The following is a 6,738-nucleotide window of genomic DNA, read 5'->3' as shown; positions in this document are numbered from 1 at the left end:
CAGACGATTTAGATCACGAGTAGAACTGTGTCTTTTTTTTCTCTCTCTCTATTTTCATGATCGGTGTAAATCTCTGCAGAGGCGAGTTAGATCCGATGTTGGTACGTTTGCACAAGTGCGCAGGCTGGGGGGGGGATCTGCGAGAGGGAGGTCTGCGCCACTGTCGGAGTGTTCTCAGATATGACAGATATTTATATTTATTTGTTAAATAAATCCTCACAAGGGAGCCTATCCCAGCTGTTTTCGGGCAGTAGGCGGGGGACACCCCGAATTGGTTGCCAGCCAATCGCAGGGCACACAGAGACAAACATCCGCACTCACAATCACACCTGGGGGCAATTTAGAGTGATCAATTAACCTGCCATGCATGTTTTTGGAATGTGGGAGGAAACCGGAGTACCCGGAGAAAAGCCACGCTGGCAGGCGCGGGGAGAACGTGCAAACTCCGCACGGGGAGGCCGGGGCCGGGATCGAACCCGCGGCCTCTGAACTGCGAGGCGGACGTGCTAACCAGTCGACCACCCGTACTTATTAAAATGCAATAATTTATTGTAAAACAACAGAATTTGCTGACTGATATGACTCTTGAAAATGCGATCTCATACGGTATACTTGTTCAATATTGACATTTGGTACTTGGCACACTTGATTCGATTTTGCGGCTTCCAAAGACCATCAGTTTGGTTTTGTAGTACAGTCAAAATTGACTTTTTATTTTATTTTATTTTTATTTTTTTTTTACATTTTTGGTAAAGCAATGATTTTCTGAATGGTGAGTGCGAGCTAATATATCGATACGTTCTACAGACGTATTGATCTAAGATCGGTTAAGATGCGCTGACTGCACTGACTAAAACGTACTTGTTTGCAAAAGGGGCTCCCCTGTTTGTTACTTGGCTGCGCTTAATATGGATGGGGGGGGGGGGGGGGAGCGGGAGGGGCCAGCCGCTCATCTCCTTTGTGCCCGCGGCTCTGATGATGAGAGACGGACCGAGTCTTTGAACCTCCGCATGAGCGACGAGCGTTCCCCTCGCTCGATCTCTTATCGCCGCGTTTTAAATATCGGACAAGTTCAGCCTTCCCTGGGCTGGTCTCACTCTGCCCATCCTCACTTTTCGCGGGTGATACGCGCCAACAACTTTTCTGAAAAAAGGCCTCAAGTATTCTTCTTTTCATTAAAGGAGAACAAGCAACAAAATTGGCAATAGAGAGAATCCGCCATGAGTAAACCGCAAAGTAGCGAGGGAATACTTTACTGTGCAATATCCGTTCACGTGAGTGCGTACGCCGTGTCGTATGTTGGCAGCACACACCGACGCGTAATGTCGTCACGGGGGGGGGAGAACGCATGTACCTCAACACACACACACACACGGGCGGCTGTGCAAATTGGCCTATCTGCCGATTAGGTAATTTCCGTGACATCACGACTGAAAGGAGCTTGACGGTCCAGCGCTCGTGTGTCAAAACAAGTCGGCGTTTGCTGCGCTTTTATGCAAGCAGCTGCTGGAGACTGGCTCGCATCGCCGCACCCCAGACACAAGAAGCAGCGGCCACAAGGCTGGTGAGATAACGTCTCAGATGGTGCCCGATGAATTGACCATAAATAGAGAAGTGAATGAAAAAAAGCACAATGGGTGTAAATCAGCAGGCGGGCTAACCGGAGTGTATTTAAAATATTATCACCGCCTGCACTATTGAATGAGGTCTAAAGCATTGTTTTTTTCATTTCTTGCAATTTTGATTAGGTTTTATTTTTGAAAAATGCTTTTTTGAGTTTTCATTAGTTTTCGATTTTTTAAACAAAATATATGGAGTAGCTGTTGAGTGCAAAATAACAATAAAAAGGCCACTAAGTGTTGTGTGATAAAGTAAATTACAATTCTCAAACAACTGCTTGACCTTCCTTCTTCTTTATAGATGTACAGCAATACCCAAATAAATACATTTTGAATCAACCCAGAACGCTCATGTACGATATGAATCGACAAACCCGAAAACAAGACACATTTTCGCTATAGTTAGCTTCAGTTAGGTTTATAAACGCAAGCTGTAGTGTGTTCATTTCCATTTTTTTCAAAGCATTTTCATTCTTTTTATCTTGTTTCATTAAGGAAAACAATAATATGTTCTATGCGACTTCACGAGTCCAAACACGGCATTCTTATTAATATCTGTGGAATACGAGTTAAGCAGCTAAATCCACCCGTTTTTAGCTATCTCTCGGGGCGGCCATTTTGTCACTTCTGTCGACTGAAAATGACCTCACGCACCCTCAGGGCTCAGGTGACAACCAATCACGGCTCACCTGTTTTCTGAGGCTGAGCCGTGATTGGTCGTTAGCTGAGCCCTGGGCAGTTGTGATGTCATTTTCAGTCGACATATGTGACAAAATGGCCGCCCCCCCTGAGATGGCGAAAAACGGGTGGATTAACTCGTATTCCACAAACGCAATATTTATCAGAATGCCGTGTTGCCATTCTATGGTATTCTCCCTCTGAGATCTTTAATCAAATTTCAAAAGTGTCCTCTCTCAATGTCGTCCGCTTTTTTTCATCCTCTGATTCCAGCCGATTTTGACGAGCGAAACGTCAATACGTTTCCATACGTAATTGCAACGTGACAGTTGTGGTAGTCAGAGGTCAAGTCCCCACTGAAGGCCGAGGTACCAAATGTGCGCCCCCCCCCCCGGGTTTGAGTCACGACTTGTGTCTTGTCGCTCCGATCGCAGGTTGTTCATCACGTCGGACGATCTGCGTTTACACGAGCATGGCGTCTCTCTCTCTCTCTCTCTCTCTCTCTCAGAATATGTCACTTTGTTGCTTGGTGGTCAAAACATTGAACCGAGGCCCGCCGCTGCTCCTGCAGCACCCCCCCCCCCCTTTTTTTTCCAACGCCTTATCCTTGGGCAACATGTGAGTTTGCCAAATAGGATGTGGCATGCTCGGAAGTGACAAAGACACAAGATGGCTGTCCTCAAAGGCACGGCAACAAATCAGAGAAAGACAAATAAAAGGACGGTCAAATTTGCAATTTTAGTAGGTTTTCAATCAGTTTATCTTTAGTGCTTTGCATTTTCGAAATTTGATTGATTCATTTGGTTTTTAATCTATAAAAAAAATACTAAAAAAAAAAAAAAGGCTTATTCTTCATTTTAGATCATAAATGCAAAAAAAAAAAAAGTGGTCACAGGACTGAATTTGATTTGAACATTTAATCGGTCTTGAAGCAGTCTTGAAACAGACTACAAATACTTGGTTACTGAACTTCAGCAGAATTTTCACATATCTGTGCTTCACTTTGACTTTACACAGATCTGATCGGCTGGATCATTTCAGCAGATATTTGGCGTTTTATGCAAAATCGGCGATCGGTTGGAATGTCATAATTCGCTGATTGATCAAACACGTCTGATCGGATTCGCAAAATAAGACATCCCGGGACGTTCTGCGCTGCCATCGTTAATAATCCAAGGTTTGCATCATATACAGTCGGATTTTTTTCAATTTTTTTCCAATATTTTCAAACTAATTTTGGGATGTTCATCAGAATTTGGCGGAGAATGTTTAGGATTTAATTGTTCAATGTTTTTTTTCCCCATTGCATTTCAATGGATGTCAATTATATGTGAATTTTGGCGATTTGTGTGCCGGGCAGGTCCAGCTAGCTGTTGTGAAATGCGCTATACAAATAAAATTGTATCGTATTGTATTGAATTTACTTGATAATAAACCAGTGAAGTCAAAACGGACACCGTTCTTTTAGTCATCATGAGCTTCTCAAGGCATACGGCTAACGTGACGGCCTAGCATAACGTCGCTGATTAGCCGACACATAGATCGTGAATGAACCCACTGAAGTAAACTAAAGATATAAAAAGCCATTTTAGTTACTTGTACTTTTACCCAAGGGTCACTTTCAGCTACTTTATATAAGACTGAAATTTGCTCAGGAACATTAGCAAAGACACGTTAGCTTGCGCGTCACCGATGAGGGGGTGCATCTGGTACATTAAAACGGAATGTATTTTATATTTTCGAGGGTACTAATATGTGTAGCCGACAAAAGCGTTTTCATGTAGTTCTAAACGTGACAATACCATCGGTGTTAATCGTCATCACGAGCATGAACGGATTTTTTTTTTTTTTTTTTTTTTCCTGCTGAAAGTAAGCTCATCTTTGCCGACACTGAGACAGTGGGGGCACTTGGATCACTGCAGCAGGACATTATATTACTTACATTACTGTGTGCACTAGGGTGGGATAAAACTCAGCTTAAGCAAACAAATGTTGAACTGCAGTTCACTACTGGAGGGACACGGGCGTTTATCTGGATGATATTATGACACTTTGATGATCTGGTGGTTTGAGAGAAAAATCATAAAAGAGACACGGCTACCAGTTTCATATCTCCAAACGGGCTTTTGCAGTGTCAACGAGTTTGGGCAAGACACCAAGCTCTGAAATGTAACACCAGTTAAATCAGCCATTTAATGCTGGCAAGGTAAAATGACGGATAGTGTTTAAAGGACATCTGGCAAACACATTGCACAAATTACTGTAAGATGGCCCAAAGCATAAAAGGCAACTACAGTGACTCGGTTTATGGCGGGGGATACATTCCAGCCCCACCTGCTATAGGCAAAATCCCAATAGAGAGAGAGCATTTCCAAATATTTTTGTAACCATTGTACCTGTTCTACACACTTAAAAAACTTGCCACAAAACACTTTTTAAAATATGCCCTCTGTGCTAGCGTACTATACAACTCTTCACTGGAGGGGAGGAAAGCGTAGATTGCGGTACACTAGACATAAAGGGCACTTAACTTATTCAATGTGTAATAAATCTATTCATTGATTTATTGATTATTTTTCCTTTATATTTTTTTCTGTACATTTTTTAAGTGTTTCTTTACTTATTTTCTGCTCTTCCTGTCTACATGACTATTTTTCCTCCCTATTTTTTTTTTGCCTATTTATTCTTATTGCTTCTGGAAATGCAAATTTCCCAGAGGGAGTCATCCCAAAGGGATCAATAAAGTTAAGTCTAAGTCTAAGTCTACTTTCTCGATCGCATAGGTCTCTAAATAAGACCCAAAGCGTGCTTGCTTCAAGCTGTTCATTTTTCAAAACCAGTTGAAGTTTACTTGAAAATCTGACACATAAGGCAAAAAAAATAATTAAACCATTATATATTTAAATCACCAAAATGTTCAACTCAAGCTTTTAATTTTGTCGAACAAAACTACACTAAAGCTAATTTTAAATCATGAAAGTGGAAGTCAACCCAAAAATGTTCTTTAGAATAATATGTTGTATCGACCCACCCCCTACAGTCTAAACCCGGCATTCCGATTAACATTGCGTTTGTGGAATATGAGCAGCAAAATCCACCCGTTTTTCGCCATCTCAGGGGGCGGCCATTTTGTCACTTCCCTCGACTGAAAATGACATCACAGTTACTCAGGGCTCAGGTAACAACCACACATGGCTCAGCTTCATAAAACAGGTGAGCCGTGATTGGTCGTTACCTGAGCCCGGAGCAGCTGTGATGTCATTTTCAGTCGACAGCAACTGTCAAAATGGCCGCCCCTGAGATGGATAAAAACGTGTAGATTATGCTGCTTGATTCGTATTCCACAAAGAAAAGAAAAATCTGAATATCAACGTTCGACTAGTGGGGCTGCATAGAACATATTATTGTCAAGAATATTTTGGGGTTGACTTCCCAATTTAAAACAATTGCCACTTTAACACACACAGCAGCAACGCGTAGAAAAAACAATTCTCTCTGCTTTGTGGGAACAACACTTTTACTGAGGTTTAGTTTGGGGCCACGTTTAGTTTGGGGCCACGCTTACCTCTTCCTTTCGCTCTAAACTCGGGCTTGCCTGTAAAGCACCTGCGGATTTGCACTTTCATGTATTTTTTTTTTCCCCCAATTTTTTTTTTTTTTTTTTTTTACAATATTTTATCACATTTTTGATTCTGGAGGAGGGTGTTGTTTCCCCCCCACTATTTTACCAAATTTTTTAATGTAAAAAAAAAAATATATATATATTTAGCTTGACAATCTTCAGTATCGCTGGGTAACACTGTCTACAAAAAGCCACTCTAAAAATATCAGCAGGAATAAAAAATGTTAATAACAGGGCGGTCTCTTATCTGGACGATTTTACGCTACGATAAGAGGAAAAAGCCCTCCCGACTGTGTGATAATTTCTGGTTTACCTCCCAATTTCGAACACTGTGTCTCTCTTTTCTAGCGAACGCACTCTCTTCTTAGAGATCCGTGCAACCCGCGTGCACTTTTGGTTTCTTCCTCTCTATGCGCACACACACACACACACACACACGCACACACACTAACATGTCACTGCTTCATCCTGGTAGGTTCTCACTTGGTAATTATGGGTTTCTTATCTACTTTCACCACGTTGGCCTCCCCCGCGTTTCTCCATTTTCTATTTGGATGTCACATTGCTCTTCTTGCAAGAATGAATAGGAACAAACACACTTTATGAGTTTTGTTTTTATTTTATTTTTTTTTTTTACCGAGGATTTTTAGTCATCGCTTATCAAGTAATCCACTGAAAGCAGGCAATTGAGTTTGCGAGAGAAAAATAAAAAGCGGAATAAGCAAGACAGAGGAGATGTGGGGCTTTGGCTGGTCAGTGAAAGAGTGTTTATTTGAGTGTCCAGGAGTTGTAAAGTTAGATTTAATTATTCATGCGGAA

This window comes from Filicampus tigris, chromosome 10 (genome assembly GCF_054856515.1).
Source record: "Filicampus tigris isolate MCC_2025a chromosome 10, RoL_Ftig_1.0, whole genome shotgun sequence".
Taxonomy (NCBI): Eukaryota; Metazoa; Chordata; class Actinopteri; order Syngnathiformes; family Syngnathidae; genus Filicampus; species Filicampus tigris.
Note: the sequence above shows the minus strand (reverse complement) of the source record.